General features: G+C 43.9%; 6 non-coding genes and 12 pseudogenes across 6 annotated transcripts; all 18 read right to left on the reverse strand.

The window, feature by feature from the left end:
- Positions 1-593: 593 nt before the first annotated feature.
- Positions 594-711, reverse strand: LOC140019677 (5S ribosomal RNA; annotated as a pseudogene).
- Positions 712-1,122: 411 nt separating this feature from the next.
- LOC140020797 (5S ribosomal RNA) lies at positions 1,123-1,241 on the reverse strand. The gene has a single exon (XR_011824767.1). It is a non-coding gene; the product is annotated as a 5S ribosomal RNA (ribosomal RNA).
- A 926-nt stretch (positions 1,242-2,167) lies between these two features.
- On the reverse strand, positions 2,168-2,285 carry LOC140020070 (5S ribosomal RNA; annotated as a pseudogene).
- Positions 2,286-3,211: 926 nt separating this feature from the next.
- LOC140018838 (5S ribosomal RNA) lies at positions 3,212-3,329 on the reverse strand (annotated as a pseudogene).
- Positions 3,330-4,254: 925 nt separating this feature from the next.
- LOC140018840 (5S ribosomal RNA) lies at positions 4,255-4,372 on the reverse strand (annotated as a pseudogene).
- A 411-nt stretch (positions 4,373-4,783) lies between these two features.
- LOC140020800 (5S ribosomal RNA) lies at positions 4,784-4,902 on the reverse strand. Its single transcript, XR_011824770.1, has one exon. It is a non-coding gene; the product is annotated as a 5S ribosomal RNA (ribosomal RNA).
- Positions 4,903-5,829: 927 nt separating this feature from the next.
- Positions 5,830-5,947, reverse strand: LOC140019678 (5S ribosomal RNA; annotated as a pseudogene).
- A 411-nt stretch (positions 5,948-6,358) lies between these two features.
- On the reverse strand, positions 6,359-6,477 carry LOC140020802 (5S ribosomal RNA). Its single transcript, XR_011824772.1, has one exon. It is a non-coding gene; the product is annotated as a 5S ribosomal RNA (ribosomal RNA).
- A 926-nt stretch (positions 6,478-7,403) lies between these two features.
- On the reverse strand, positions 7,404-7,521 carry LOC140020071 (5S ribosomal RNA; annotated as a pseudogene).
- A 926-nt stretch (positions 7,522-8,447) lies between these two features.
- On the reverse strand, positions 8,448-8,565 carry LOC140018841 (5S ribosomal RNA; annotated as a pseudogene).
- A 925-nt stretch (positions 8,566-9,490) lies between these two features.
- On the reverse strand, positions 9,491-9,608 carry LOC140018842 (5S ribosomal RNA; annotated as a pseudogene).
- Positions 9,609-10,019: 411 nt separating this feature from the next.
- Positions 10,020-10,138, reverse strand: LOC140020803 (5S ribosomal RNA). The gene has a single exon (XR_011824773.1). It is a non-coding gene; the product is annotated as a 5S ribosomal RNA (ribosomal RNA).
- A 926-nt stretch (positions 10,139-11,064) lies between these two features.
- On the reverse strand, positions 11,065-11,182 carry LOC140020500 (5S ribosomal RNA; annotated as a pseudogene).
- Positions 11,183-11,593: 411 nt separating this feature from the next.
- Positions 11,594-11,712, reverse strand: LOC140020804 (5S ribosomal RNA). Its single transcript, XR_011824774.1, has one exon. It is a non-coding gene; the product is annotated as a 5S ribosomal RNA (ribosomal RNA).
- A 928-nt stretch (positions 11,713-12,640) lies between these two features.
- On the reverse strand, positions 12,641-12,758 carry LOC140020072 (5S ribosomal RNA; annotated as a pseudogene).
- Positions 12,759-13,684: 926 nt separating this feature from the next.
- Positions 13,685-13,802, reverse strand: LOC140018843 (5S ribosomal RNA; annotated as a pseudogene).
- Positions 13,803-14,213: 411 nt separating this feature from the next.
- On the reverse strand, positions 14,214-14,332 carry LOC140020805 (5S ribosomal RNA). The gene has a single exon (XR_011824775.1). It is a non-coding gene; the product is annotated as a 5S ribosomal RNA (ribosomal RNA).
- Positions 14,333-15,259: 927 nt separating this feature from the next.
- On the reverse strand, positions 15,260-15,377 carry LOC140020074 (5S ribosomal RNA; annotated as a pseudogene).
- Between the last annotated feature and the right edge of the window lie 747 nt (positions 15,378-16,124).

Here is a 16,124-nt window from a genome sequence, read left to right on the forward strand (position 1 = left end):
AAGCAATCGTTCCGACGGAGCTAAATTACTACAGCATAAAGAACGAAGGGAAAATTTGGATTTCGAAACAAAAAAGGGAGGGGTGCAACACGAGGATTTCCCAGGGGGTCACCTAGGGGTGTCAACGGGCCGGGTCCGGGCCGGAATTCATTATTCCGGACCCGGACCCGGATCCGACCCGTTTACCCGACGGGTCTTTTATTCTGTGTTCCGGATCCGGACCCGGCGAGTCTCGGATCCGGGTCGGGTCTACCCGAACAAATTTGCCAAAATTTATAATTTCTAACAAAAAAGAGAAAAAGATATATTTGTAAACTAATTTCTAACTAATGCAAATAAAAAACCAAATAAGAAAATAAATCAAATTCATTTTACTCAAATACATGATCCTAATCAAATTATATTGATAATATATATTTTTTATAAATTATTAAATCATTTATATCCGGATCCGGGTCTAATACGGGTCGGAATACTATATTCCGTATCCGACCCGTTTTTTTGTTTGAAAAAACGGATCCGGATACGGATAACGGAATTAAATCCCTACCCATACCCGCAAAAATTTCAGGGATCCGATCCGGATCCGGGTCTAGACCCGACCCGTTGACCGGCCTAGGGTCACCCATCCTAGTACTACTGTCGCCCAAGCACGCTTAACTTCGAAGTTCTGATGGGATCCGGTGCATTAGTGCTGGTATGATCGCACCCGCCATGTTCCTTTCGCTTTATTCTTTTAAACTGCCACGTCCTGTGAAGCAGTTTGGCTTTTCTGGACCCGAATTCATTCTAAGCGTCAATTCATGAATTTCCTCTCATCCTTTTATTTATTTACTTTTATATTTTTTTCTTGTTGCTTTGCACCTTTTTTTTCACTCGTCGCACAACTCTCAATTATCCTGAAATTGATCCTTCACGCTTGCGCTTATACATTTGCGCCGACAACATTGACCGACGATCCGGGCTTCGATCCAGCCGTACCGTTCCTGACTTGTCTCGCGCCTTCAGATCCGCCTTCATGCTTCGATAAGAAGCAAAATAAAAAGCAATCGTTCCGACGGAGCTAAATTACTACAGCATAAAGAACGAAGGGGAAATTTGGATTTCGAAACAAAAAAGGGAGGGGTGCAACACGAGGACTTCCCAGGGGGTCACCCATCCTAGTACTACTCTCGCCCAAGCACGCTTAACTTCGGAGTTCTGATGGGATCCGGTGCATTAGTGCTGGTATGATCGCACCCGCCATGTTCCTTTCGCTTTATTCTTTTAAACTGCCCCGTCCTGTGAAGCAGTGTGGCTTTTCTGGACCCGAATTCATTTTAAGCGTCAATTCAAGAATTTCCCCTCATCCTTTTATTTATTTACTTTTACATTTTTTTCTTGTTGATTTGCACCATTTTTTTTCCCTCGTCGCGCAAGTCTCAATTATCCTGAAATTGATCCTTCACGCTTGCGCTTATACATTTGCGCCGACAACTTTGACCGACGATCCGGGCTTCGATCCAGCCGTACCGTTCCTGACTTGTCTCGCGCCTTCAGATCCGCCTTCATGCTTCGATGAGAAGCAAAATATAAAGCAATCGTTCCGACGGAGCTAAATTACTACAGCATAAAGAACGAAGGGGAAATTTGGATTTCGAAACAAAAAAGGGAGGGGTGCAACACGAGGATTTCCCAGGGGGTCACCTAGGGGTGTCAACGGGCCGGGTCCGGGCCGGAATTCATTATTCCGGACCCGGACCCGGATCCGACCCGTTTACCCGACGGGTCTTTTATTCTGTGTTCCGGATCCGGACCCGGCGAGTCTCGGATCCGGGTCGGGTCTACCCGAACAAATTTGCCAAAATTTATAATTTCTAACAAAAAAGAGAAAAAGATATATTTGTAAACTAATTTCTAACTAATGCAAAGAAAAAACCAAATAAGAAAATAAATCAAATTGATTTTACTCAAATACATCATCCTAATCAAATTATATTGATAATATATATTTTTTACAAATTATTAAATCATTTATATCCGGATCCGGGTCTAATACGGGTCGGAATACTATATTCAGTATCCGACCCGTTTTTTTGTTTGAAAAAACGGATCCGGATCCGGATAACGGAATTAAATCCCTACCCATACCCGCAAAAATTTCAGGGATCCGATCCGGATCCGGGTGTAGACCCAACCCGTTGACCGGCCTAGGGTCACCCATCCTAGTACTACTGTCGCCCAAGCACGCTTAACTTCGAAGTTCTGATGGGATCCGGTGCATTAGTGCTGGTATGATCGCACCCGCCATGTTCCTTTCGCTTTATTCTTTTAAACTGCCCCGTCCTGTGAAGCAGTGTGGCTTTTCTGGACCCGAATTCATTTTAAGCGTCAATTCAAGAATTTCCCCTCATCCTTTTATTTATTTACTTTTACATTTTTTTCTTGTTGATTTGCACCATTTTTTTTCCCTCGTCGCGCAACTCTCAATTATCCTGAAATTGATCCTTCACGCTTGCGCTTATACATTTGCGCCGACAACTTTGACCGACGATCCGGGCTTCGATCCAGCCGTACCGTTCCTGACTTGTCTCGCGCCTTCAGATCCGCCTTCATGCTTCGATGAGAAGCAAAATATAAAGCAATCGTTCCGACGGAGCTAAATTACTACAGCATAAAGAACGAAGGGGAAATTTGGATTTCGAAACAAAAAAGGGAGGGGTGCAACACGAGGATTTCCCAGGGGGTCACCTAGGGGTGTCAACGGGCCGGGTCCGGGCCGGAATTCATTATTCCGGACCCGGACCCGGATCCGACCCGTTTACCCGACGGGTCTTTTATTCTGTGTTCCGGATCCGGACCCGGCGAGTCTCGGATCCGGGTCGGGTCTACCCGAACAAATTTGCCAAAATTTATAATTTCTAACAAAAAAGAGAAAAAGATATATTTGTAAACTAATTTCTAACTAATGCAAAGAAAAAACCAAATAAGAAAATAAATCAAATTGATTTTACTCAAATACATCATCCTAATCAAATTATATTGATAATATATATTTTTTATAAATTATTAAATCATTTATATCCGGATCCGGGTCTAATACGGGTCGGAATACTATATTCCGTATCCGACCCGTTTTTTTGTTTGAAAAAACGGATCCGGATCCGGATAACGGAATTAAATCCCTACCCATACCCGAAAAAATTTCAGGGATCCGATCCGGATCCGGGTCTAGACCCGACCCGTTGACAGGCCTAGGGTCACCCATCCTAGTACTACTGTCGCCCAAGCACGCTTAACTTCGGAGTTCTGATGGGATCCGGTGCATTAGTGCTGGTATGATCGCACCCGCCATGTTCCTTTCGCTTTATTCTTTTAAACTGCCACGTCCTGTGAAGCAGTTTGGCTTTTCTGGACCCGAATTCATTCTAAGCGTCAATTCATGAATTTCCTCTCATCCTTTTATTTATTTACTTTTATATTTTTTTCTTGTTGCTTTGCACCTTTTTTTTCACTCGTCGCACAACTCTCAATTATCCTGAAATTGATCCTTCACGCTTGCGCTTATACATTTGCGCCGACAACATTGACCGACGATCCGGGCTTCGATCCAGCCGTACCGTTCCTGACTTGTCTCGCGCCTTCAGATCCGCCTTCATGCTTCGATAAGAAGCAAAATATAAAGCAATCGTTCCGACGGAGCTAAATTACTACAGCATAAAGAACGAAGGGGAAATTTGGATTTCGAAACAAAAAAGGGAGGGGTGCAACACGAGGATTTCCCAGGGGGTCACCTAGGGGTGTCAACGGGCCGGGTCCGGGCCGGAATTCATTATTCCGGACCCGGACCCGGATCCGACCCGTTTACCCGACGGGTCTTTTATTCTGTGTTCCGGATCCGGACCCGGCGAGTCTCGGATCCGGGTCGGGTCTACCCGAACAAATTTGCCAAAATTTATAATTTCTAACAAAAAAGAGAAAAAGATATATTTGTAAACAAATTTCTAGCTAATGCAAAGAAAAAACCAAATAAGAAAATAAATCAAATTGATTTTACTCAAATACATCATCCTAATCAAATTATATTGATAATATATATTTTTTATAAATTATTAAATCATTTATATCCGGATCCGGGTATAATACGGGTCGGAATACTATATTCCGTATCCGACCCGTTTTTTTGTTTGAAAAAACGGATCCGGATCCGGATAACGGAATTAAATCCCTACCCATACCCGAAAAAATTTCAGGGATCCGATCCGGATCCGGGTCTAGACCCGACCCGTTGACAGGCCTAGGGTCACCCATCCTAGTACTACTGTCGCCCAAGCACGCTTAACTTCGGAGTTCTGATGGGATCCGGTGCATTAGTGCTGGTATGATCGCACCCGCCATGTTCCTTTCGCTTTATTCTTTTAAACTGCCACGTCCTGTGAAGCAGTTTGGCTTTTCTGGACCCGAATTCATTCTAAGCGTCAATTCATGAATTTCCTCTCATCCTTTTATTTATTTACTTTTATATTTTTTTCTTGTTGCTTTGCACCTTTTTTTTCCCTCGTCGCACAACTCTCAATTATCCTGAAATTGATCCTTCACGCTTGCGCTTATGCATTTGCGCCGACAACTTTGACCGACGATCCGGGCTTCGATCCAGCCGTACCGTTCCTGACTTGTCTCGCGCCTTCAGATCCGCCTTCATGCTTCGATAAGAAGCAAAATATAAAGCAATCGTTCCGACGGAGCTAAATTACTACAGCATAAAGAACGAAGGGGAAATTTGGATTTCGAAACAAAAAAGGGAGGGGTGCAACACGAGGACTTCCCAGGGGGTCACCCATCCTAGTACTACTCTCGCCCAAGCACGCTTAACTTCGGAGTTCTGATGGGATCCGGTGCATTAGTGCTGGTATGATCGCACCCGCCATGTTCCTTTCGCTTTATTCTTTTAAACTGCCCCGTCCTGTGAAGCAGTGTGGCTTTTCTGGACACGAATTCATTTTAAGCGTCAATTCAAGAATTTCCCCTCATCCTTTTATTTATTTACTTTTACATTTTTTTCTTGTTGATTTGCACCATTTTTTTTTCCCTCGTCGCGCAACTCTCAATTATCCTGAAATTGATCCTTCACGCTTGCGCTTATACATTTGCGCCGACAACTTTGACCGACGATCCGGGCTTCGATCCAGCCGTACCGTTCCTGACTTGTCTCGCGCCTTCAGATCCGCCTTCATGCTTCGATGAGAAGCAAAATATAAAGCAATCGTTCCGACGGAGCTAAATTACTACAGCATAAAGAACGAAGGGAAAATTTGGATTTCGAAACAAAAAAGGGAGGGGTGCAACACGAGGATTTCCCAGGGGGTCACCTAGGGGTGTCAACGGGCCGGGTCCGGGCCGGAATTCATTATTCCGGACCCGGACCCGGATCCGACCCGTTTACCCGACGGGTCTTTTATTCTGTGTTCCGGATCCGGACCCGGCGAGTCTCGGATCCGGGTCGGGTCTACCCGAACAAATTTGCCAAAATTTATAATTTCTAACAAAAAAGAGAAAAAGATATATTTGTAAACTAATTTCTAACTAATGCAAATAAAAAACCAAATAAGAAAATAAATCAAATTCATTTTACTCAAATACATGATCCTAATCAAATTATATTGATAATATATATTTTTTATAAATTATTAAATCATTTATATCCGGATCCGGGTCTAATACGGGTCGGAATACTATATTCCGTATCCGACCCGTTTTTTTGTTTGAAAAAACGGATCCGGATACGGATAACGGAATTAAATCCCTACCCATACCCGCAAAAATTTCAGGGATCCGATCCGGATCCGGGTCTAGACCCGACCCGTTGACCGGCCTAGGGTCACCCATCCTAGTACTACTGTCGCCCAAGCACGCTTAACTTCGAAGTTCTGATGGGATCCGGTGCATTAGTGCTGGTATGATCGCACCCGCCATGTTCCTTTCGCTTTATTCTTTTAAACTGCCACGTCCTGTGAAGCAGTTTGGCTTTTCTGGACCCGAATTCATTCTAAGCGTCAATTCATGAATTTCCTCTCATCCTTTTATTTATTTACTTTTATATTTTTTTCTTGTTGCTTTGCACCTTTTTTTTCACTCGTCGCACAACTCTCAATTATCCTGAAATTGATCCTTCACGCTTGCGCTTATACATTTGCGCCGACAACATTGACCGACGATCCGGGCTTCGATCCAGCCGTACCGTTCCTGACTTGTCTCGCGCCTTCAGATCCGCCTTCATGCTTCGATAAGAAGCAAAATAAAAAGCAATCGTTCCGACGGAGCTAAATTACTACAGCATAAAGAACGAAGGGGAAATTTGGATTTCGAAACAAAAAAGGGAGGGGTGCAACACGAGGACTTCCCAGGGGGTCACCCATCCTAGTACTACTCTCGCCCAAGCACGCTTAACTTCGGAGTTCTGATGGGATCCGGTGCATTAGTGCTGGTATGATCGCACCCGCCATGTTCCTTTCGCTTTATTCTTTTAAACTGCCCCGTCCTGTGAAGCAGTGTGGCTTTTCTGGACCCGAATTCATTTTAAGCGTCAATTCAAGAATTTCCCCTCATCCTTTTATTTATTTACTTTTACATTTTTTTCTTGTTGATTTGCACCATTTTTTTTCCCTCGTCGCGCAAGTCTCAATTATCCTGAAATTGATCCTTCACGCTTGCGCTTATACATTTGCGCCGACAACTTTGACCGACGATCCGGGCTTCGATCCAGCCGTACCGTTCCTGACTTGTCTCGCGCCTTCAGATCCGCCTTCATGCTTCGATGAGAAGCAAAATATAAAGCAATCGTTCCGACGGAGCTAAATTACTACAGCATAAAGAACGAAGGGGAAATTTGGATTTCGAAACAAAAAAGGGAGGGGTGCAACACGAGGATTTCCCAGGGGGTCACCTAGGGGTGTCAACGGGCCGGGTCCGGGCCGGAATTCATTATTCCGGACCCGGACCCGGATCCGACCCGTTTACCCGACGGGTCTTTTATTCTGTGTTCCGGATCCGGACCCGGCGAGTCTCGGATCCGGGTCGGGTCTACCCGAACAAATTTGCCAAAATTTATAATTTCTAACAAAAAAGAGAAAAAGATATATTTGTAAACTAATTTCTAACTAATGCAAAGAAAAAACCAAATAAGAAAATAAATCAAATTGATTTTACTCAAATACATCATCCTAATCAAATTATATTGATAATATATATTTTTTACAAATTATTAAATCATTTATATCCGGATCCGGGTCTAATACGGGTCGGAATACTATATTCAGTATCCGACCCGTTTTTTTGTTTGAAAAAACGGATCCGGATCCGGATAACGGAATTAAATCCCTACCCATACCCGCAAAAATTTCAGGGATCCGATCCGGATCCGGGTGTAGACCCAACCCGTTGACCGGCCTAGGGTCACCCATCCTAGTACTACTGTCGCCCAAGCACGCTTAACTTCGAAGTTCTGATGGGATCCGGTGCATTAGTGCTGGTATGATCGCACCCGCCATGTTCCTTTCGCTTTATTCTTTTAAACTGCCCCGTCCTGTGAAGCAGTGTGGCTTTTCTGGACCCGAATTCATTTTAAGCGTCAATTCAAGAATTTCCCCTCATCCTTTTATTTATTTACTTTTACATTTTTTTCTTGTTGATTTGCACCATTTTTTTTCCCTCGTCGCGCAACTCTCAATTATCCTGAAATTGATCCTTCACGCTTGCGCTTATACATTTGCGCCGACAACTTTGACCGACGATCCGGGCTTCGATCCAGCCGTACCGTTCCTGACTTGTCTCGCGCCTTCAGATCCGCCTTCATGCTTCGATGAGAAGCAAAATATAAAGCAATCGTTCCGACGGAGCTAAATTACTACAGCATAAAGAACGAAGGGGAAATTTGGATTTCGAAACAAAAAAGGGAGGGGTGCAACACGAGGATTTCCCAGGGGGTCACCTAGGGGTGTCAACGGGCCGGGTCCGGGCCGGAATTCATTATTCCGGACCCGGACCCGGATCCGACCCGTTTACCCGACGGGTCTTTTATTCTGTGTTCCGGATCCGGACCCGGCGAGTCTCGGATCCGGGTCGGGTCTACCCGAACAAATTTGCCAAAATTTATAATTTCTAACAAAAAAGAGAAAAAGATATATTTGTAAACTAATTTCTAACTAATGCAAAGAAAAAACCAAATAAGAAAATAAATCAAATTGATTTTACTCAAATACATCATCCTAATCAAATTATATTGATAATATATATTTTTTATAAATTATTAAATCATTTATATCCGGATCCGGGTCTAATACGGGTCGGAATACTATATTCCGTATCCGACCCGTTTTTTTGTTTGAAAAAACGGATCCGGATCCGGATAACGGAATTAAATCCCTACCCATACCCGAAAAAATTTCAGGGATCCGATCCGGATCCGGGTCTAGACCCGACCCGTTGACAGGCCTAGGGTCACCCATCCTAGTACTACTGTCGCCCAAGCACGCTTAACTTCGGAGTTCTGATGGGATCCGGTGCATTAGTGCTGGTATGATCGCACCCGCCATGTTCCTTTCGCTTTATTCTTTTAAACTGCCACGTCCTGTGAAGCAGTTTGGCTTTTCTGGACCCGAATTCATTCTAAGCGTCAATTCATGAATTTCCTCTCATCCTTTTATTTATTTACTTTTATATTTTTTTCTTGTTGCTTTGCACCTTTTTTTTCACTCGTCGCACAACTCTCAATTATCCTGAAATTGATCCTTCACGCTTGCGCTTATACATTTGCGCCGACAACATTGACCGACGATCCGGGCTTCGATCCAGCCGTACCGTTCCTGACTTGTCTCGCGCCTTCAGATCCGCCTTCATGCTTCGATAAGAAGCAAAATATAAAGCAATCGTTCCGACGGAGCTAAATTACTACAGCATAAAGAACGAAGGGGAAATTTGGATTTCGAAACAAAAAAGGGAGGGGTGCAACACGAGGATTTCCCAGGGGGTCACCTAGGGGTGTCAACGGGCCGGGTCCGGGCCGGAATTCATTATTCCGGACCCGGACCCGGATCCGACCCGTTTACCCGACGGGTCTTTTATTCTGTGTTCCGGATCCGGACCCGGCGAGTCTCGGATCCGGGTCGGGTCTACCCGAACAAATTTGCCAAAATTTATAATTTCTAACAAAAAAGAGAAAAAGATATATTTGTAAACAAATTTCTAGCTAATGCAAAGAAAAAACCAAATAAGAAAATAAATCAAATTGATTTTACTCAAATACATCATCCTAATCAAATTATATTGATAATATATATTTTTTATAAATTATTAAATCATTTATATCCGGATCCGGGTATAATACGGGTCGGAATACTATATTCCGTATCCGACCCGTTTTTTTGTTTGAAAAAACGGATCCGGATCCGGATAACGGAATTAAATCCCTACCCATACCCGAAAAAATTTCAGGGATCCGATCCGGATCCGGGTCTAGACCCGACCCGTTGACAGGCCTAGGGTCACCCATCCTAGTACTACTGTCGCCCAAGCACGCTTAACTTCGGAGTTCTGATGGGATCCGGTGCATTAGTGCTGGTATGATCGCACCCGCCATGTTCCTTTCGCTTTATTCTTTTAAACTGCCACGTCCTGTGAAGCAGTTTGGCTTTTCTGGACCCGAATTCATTCTAAGCGTCAATTCATGAATTTCCTCTCATCCTTTTATTTATTTACTTTTATATTTTTTTCTTGTTGCTTTGCACCTTTTTTTTCCCTCGTCGCACAACTCTCAATTATCCTGAAATTGATCCTTCACGCTTGCGCTTATGCATTTGCGCCGACAACTTTGACCGACGATCTGGGCTTCGATCCAGCTGTACCGTTCCTGACTTGTCTCGCGCCTTCAGATCCGCCTTCATGCTTCGATAAGAAGCAAAATATAAAGCAATCGTTCCGACGGAGCTAAATTACTACAGCATAAAGAACGAAGGGGAAATTTGGATTTCGAAACAAAAAAGGGAGGGGTGCAACACGAGGACTTCCCAGGGGGTCACCCATCCTAGTACTACTCTCGCCCAAGCACGCTTAACTTCGGAGTTCTGATGGGATCCGGTGCATTAGTGCTGGTATGATCGCACCCGCCATGTTCCTTTCGCTTTATTCTTTTAAACTGCCCCGTCCTGTGAAGCAGTGTGGCTTTTCTGGACCCGAATTCATTTTAAGCGTCAATTCAAGAATTTCCCCTCATCCTTTTATTTATTTACTTTTACATTTTTTTCTTGTTGATTTGCACCATTTTTTTTCCCTCGTCGCGCAAGTCTCAATTATCCTGAAATTGATCCTTCACGCTTGCGCTTATACATTTGCGCCGACAACTTTGACCGACGATCCGGGCTTCGATCCAGCCGTACCGTTCCTGACTTGTCTCGCGCCTTCAGATCCGCCTTCATGCTTCGATGAGAAGCAAAATATAAAGCAATCGTTCCGACGGAGCTAAATTACTACAGCATAAAGAACGAAGGGGAAATTTGGATTTCGAAACAAAAAAGGGAGGGGTGCAACACGAGGATTTCCCAGGGGGTCACCTAGGGGTGTCAACGGGCCGGGTCCGGGCCGGAATTCATTATTCCGGACCCGGACCCGGATCCGACCCGTTTACCCGACGGGTCTTTTATTCTGTGTTCCGGATCCGGACCCGGCGAGTCTCGGATCCGGGTCGGGTCTACCCGAACAAATTTGCCAAAATTTATAATTTCTAACAAAAAAGAGAAAAAGATATATTTGTAAACAAATTTCTAGCTAATGCAAAGAAAAAACCAAATAAGAAAATAAATCAAATTGATTTTACTCAAATACATCATCCTAATCAAATTATATTGATAATATATATTTTTTATAAATTATTAAATCATTTATATCCGGATCCGGGTCTAATACGGGTCGGAATACTATATTCCGTATCCGACCCGTTTTTTTGTTTGAAAAAACGGATCCGGATACGGATAACGGAATTAAATCCCTACCCATACCCGCAAAAATTTCAGGGATCCGATCCGGATCCGGGTTTAGACCCGACCCGTTGACCGGCCTAGGGTCACCCATCCTAGTACTACTGTCGCCCAAGCACGCTTAACTTCGAAGTTCTGATGGGATCCGGTGCATTAGTGCTAGTATGATCGCACCCACCATTTTCCTTTCGCTTTATTCTTTTAAACTGCCACGTCCTGTGAAGCAGTTTGGCTTTTCTGGATCCGAATTCATTCTAAGCGTCAATTCATGAATTTCCTCTCATCCTTTTATTTATTTACTTTTATATTTTTTTCTTGTTGCTTTGCACCTTTTTTTTCACTCGTCGCACAACTCTCAATTATCCTGAAATTGATCCTTCACGCTTGCACTTATACATTTGCGCCGACAACATTGACCGACGATCCGGGCTTCGATCCAGCCGTACCGTTCCTGACTTGTCTCGCGCCTTCAGATCCGCCTTCATGCTTCGATAAGAAGCAAAATAAAAAGCAATCGTTCCGACGGAGCTAAATTACTACAGCATAAAGAACGAAGGGGAAATTTGGATTTCGAAACAAAAAAGGGAGGGGTGCAACACGAGGACTTCCCAGGGGGTCACCCATCCTAGTACTACTCTCGCCCAAGCACGCTTAACTTCGGAGTTCTGATGGGATCCGGTGCATTAGTGCTGGTATGATCGCACCCGCCATGTTCCTTTCGCTTTATTCTTTTAAACTGCCCCGTCCTGTGAAGCAGTGTGGCTTTTCTGGACCCGAATTCATTTTAAGCGTCAATTCAAGAATTTCCCCTCATCCTTTTATTTATTTACTTTTACATTTTTTTCTTGTTGATTTGCACCATTTTTTTTTTCCCTCGTCGCGCAACTCTCAATTATCCTGAAATTGATCCTTCACGCTTGCGCTTATACATTTGCGCCGACAACTTTGACCGACGATCCGGGCTTCGATCCAGCCGTACCGTTCCTGACTTGTCTCGCGCCTTCAGATCCGCCTTCATGCTTCGATGAGAAGCAAAATATAAAGCAATCGTTCCGACGGAGCTAAATTACTACAGCATAAAGAACGAAGGGGAAATTTGGATTTCGAAACAAAAAAGGGAGGGGTGCAACACGAGGATTTCCCAGGGGGTCACCTAGGGGTGTCAACGGGCCGGGTCCGGGCCGGAATTCATTATTCCGGACCCGGACCCGGATCCGACCCGTTTACCCGACGGGTCTTTTATTCGGTGTTCCGGATCCGGACCCGGCGAGTCTCGGATCCGGGTCGGGTCTACCCGAACAAATTTGCCAAAATTTATAATTTCTAACAAAAAAGAGAAAAAGATATATTTGTAAACTAATTTCTAACTAATGCAAAGAAAAAACCAAATAAGAAAATAAATCAAATTGATTTTACTCAAATACATCATCCTAATCAAATTATATTGATAATATATATTTTTTACAAATTATTAAATCATTTATATCCGGATCCGGGTCTAATACGGGTCGGAATACTATATTCCGTATCCGACCCGTTTTTTTGTTTGAAAAAACGGATCCGGATCCGGATAACGGAATTAAATCCCTACCCATACCCGCAAAAATTTCAGGGATCCGATCCGGATCCGGGTGTAGACCCAACCCGTTGACCGGCCTAGGGTCACCCATCCTAGTACTACTGTCGCCCAAGCACGCTTAACTTCGAAGTTCTGATGGGATCCGGTGCATTAGTGCTGGTATGATCGCACCCGCCATGTTCCTTTCGCTTTATTCTTTTAAACTGCCCCGTCCTGTGAAGCAGTGTGGCTTTTCTGGACCCGAATTCATTTTAAGCGTCAATTCAAGAATTTCCCCTCATCCTTTTATTTATTTACTTTTACATTTTTTTCTTGTTGATTTGCACCATTTTTTTTCCCTCGTCGCGCAACTCTCAATTATCCTGAAATTGATCCTTCACGCTTGCGCTTATACATTTGCGCCGACAACTTTGACCGACGATCCGGGCTTCGATCCAGCCGTACCGTTCCTGACTTGTCTCGCGCCTTCAGATCCGCCTTCATGCTTCGATGAGAAGCAAAATATAAAGCAATCGTTCCGACGGAGCTAAATTACTACAGCATAAAGAACGAAGGGGAAATTTGGATTTCGAAACAAAAAAGGGAGGGGTGCAACACGAGGATTTCCCAGGGGGTCACCTAGGGGTGTCAACGGGCCGGGTCCGGGCCGGAATTCATTATTCCGGACCCGGACCCGGATCCGACCCGTTTACCCGACGGGTCTTTTATTCTGTGTTCCGGATCCGGACCCGGCGAGTCTCGGATCCGGGTCGGGTCTACCCGAACAAATTTGCCAAAATTTATAATTTCTAACAAAAAAGAGAAAAAGATATATTTGTAAACAAATTTCTAGCTAATGCAAAGAAAAAACCAAATAAGAAAATAAATCAAATTGATTTTACTCAAATACATCATCCTAATCAAATTATATTGATAATATATATTTTTTATAAATTATTAAATCATTTATATCCGGATCCGGGTCTAATACGGGTCGGAATACTATATTCCGTATCCGACCCGTTTTTTTGTTTGAAAAAACGGATTCGGATCCGGATAACGGAATTAAATCCCTACCCATACCCGAAAAAATTTCAGGGATCCGATCCGGATCCGGGTCTAGACCCGACCCGTTGACAGGCCTAGGGTCACCCATCCTAGTACTACTGTCGCCCAAGCACGCTTAACTTCGGAGTTCTGATGGGATCCGGTGCATTAGTGCTGGTATGATCGCACCCGCCATGTTCCTTTCGCTTTATTCTTTTAAACTGCCACGTCCTGTGAAGCAGTTTGGCTTTTCTGGACCCGAATTCATTCTAAGCGTCAATTCATGAATTTCCTCTCATCCTTTTATTTATTTACTTTTATATTTTTTTCTTGTTGCTTTGCACCTTTTTTTTCACTCGTCGCACAACTCTCAATTATCCTGAAATTGATCCTTCACGCTTGCGCTTATACATTTGCGCCGACAACATTGACCGACGATCCGGGCTTCGATCCAGCCGTACCGTTCCTGACTTGTCTCGCGCTTTCAGATCCGCCTTCATGCTTCGATAAGAAGCAAAATATAAAGCAATCGTTCCGACGGAGCTAAATTACTACAGCATAAAGAACGAAGGGGAAATTTGGATTTCGAAACAAAAAAGGGAGGGGTGCAACACGAGGACTTCCCAGGGGGTCACCCATCCTAGTACTACTCTCGCCCAAGCACGCTTAACTTCGGAGTTCTGATGGGATCCGGTGCATTAGTGCTGGTATGATCGCACCCGCCATGTTCCTTTCGCTTTATTCTTTTAAACTGCCCCGTCCTGTGAAGCAGTGTGGCTTTTCTGGACCCGAATTCATTTTAAGCGTCAATTCAAGAATTTCCCCTCATCCTTTTATTTATTTACTTTTACATTTTTTTCTTGTTGATTTGCACCATTTTTTTTTCCCTCGTCGCGCAACTCTCAATTATCCTGAAATTGATCCTTCACGCTTGCGCTTATACATTTGCGCCGACAACTTTGACCGACGATCCGGGCTTCGATCCAGCCGTACCGTTCCTGACTTGTCTCGCGCCTTCAGATCCGCCTTCATGCTTCGATGAGAAGCAAAATATAAAGCAATCGTTCCGACGGAGCTAAATTACTACAGCATAAAGAACGAAGGGGAAATTTGGATTTCGAAACAAAAAAGGGAGGGGTGCAACACGAGGATTTCCCAGGGGGTCACCTAGGGGTGTCAACGGGCCGGGTCCGGGCCGGAATTCATTATTCCGGACCCGGACCCGGATCCGACCCGTTTACCCGACGGGTCTTTTATTCGGTGTTCCGGATCCGGACCCGGCGAGTCTCGGATCCGGGTCGGGTCTACCCGAACAAATTTGCCAAAATTTATAATTTCTAACAAAAAAGAGAAAAAGATATATTTGTAAACTAATTTCTAACTAATGCAAAGAAAAAACCAAATAAGAAAATAAATCAAATTGATTTTACTCAAATACATCATCCTAATCAAATTATATTGATAATATATATTTTTTACAAATTATTAAATCATTTATATCCGGATCCGGGTCTAATACGGGTCGGAATACTATATTCCGTATCCGACCCGTTTTTTTGTTTGAAAAAACGGATCCGGATCCGGATAACGGAATTAAATCCCTACCCATACCCGCAAAAATTTCAGGGATCCGATCCGGATCCGGGTGTAGACCCAACCCGTTGACCGGCCTAGGGTCACCCATCCTAGTACTACTGTCGCCCAAGCACGCTTAACTTCGAAGTTCTGATGGGATCCGGTGCATTAGTGCTGGTATGATCGCACCCGCCATGTTCCTTTCGCTTTATTCTTTTAAACTGCCCCGTCCTGTGAAGCAGTGTGGCTTTTCTGGACCCGAATTCATTTTAAGCGTCAATTCAAGAATTTCCCCTCATCCTTTTATTTATTTACTTTTACATTTTTTTCTTGTTGATTTGCACCATTTTTTTTCCCTCGTCGCGCAACTCTCAATTATCCTGAAATTGATCCTTCACGCTTGCGCTTATACATTTGCGCCGACAACTTTGACCGACGATCCGGGCTTCGATCCAGCCGTACCGTTCCTGACTTGTCTCGCGCCTTCAGATCCGCCTTCATGCTTCGATGAGAAGCAAAATATAAAGCAATCGTTCCGACGGAGCTAAATTACTACAGCATAAAGAACGAAGGGGAAATTTGGATTTCGAAACAAAAAAGGGAGGGGTGCAACACGAGGATTTCCCAGGGGGTCACCTAGGGGTGTCAACGGGCCGGGTCCGGGCCGGAATTCATTATTCCGGACCCGGACCCGGATCCGACCCGTTTACCCGACGGGTCTTTTATTCTGTGTTCCGGATCCGGACCCGGCGAGTCTCGGATCCGGGTCGGGTCTACCCGAACAAATTTGCCAAAATTTATAATTTCTAACAAAAAAGAGAAAAAGATATATTTGTAAACAAATTTCTAGCTAATGCAAAGAAAAAACCAAATAAGAAAATAAATCAAATTGATTTTACTCAAATACATCATCCTAATCAAATTATATTGATAATATA

This window comes from Coffea arabica, chromosome 11c (assembly GCF_036785885.1).
Source record: "Coffea arabica cultivar ET-39 chromosome 11c, Coffea Arabica ET-39 HiFi, whole genome shotgun sequence".
NCBI classification, from domain to species: domain Eukaryota; kingdom Viridiplantae; phylum Streptophyta; class Magnoliopsida; order Gentianales; family Rubiaceae; genus Coffea; species Coffea arabica.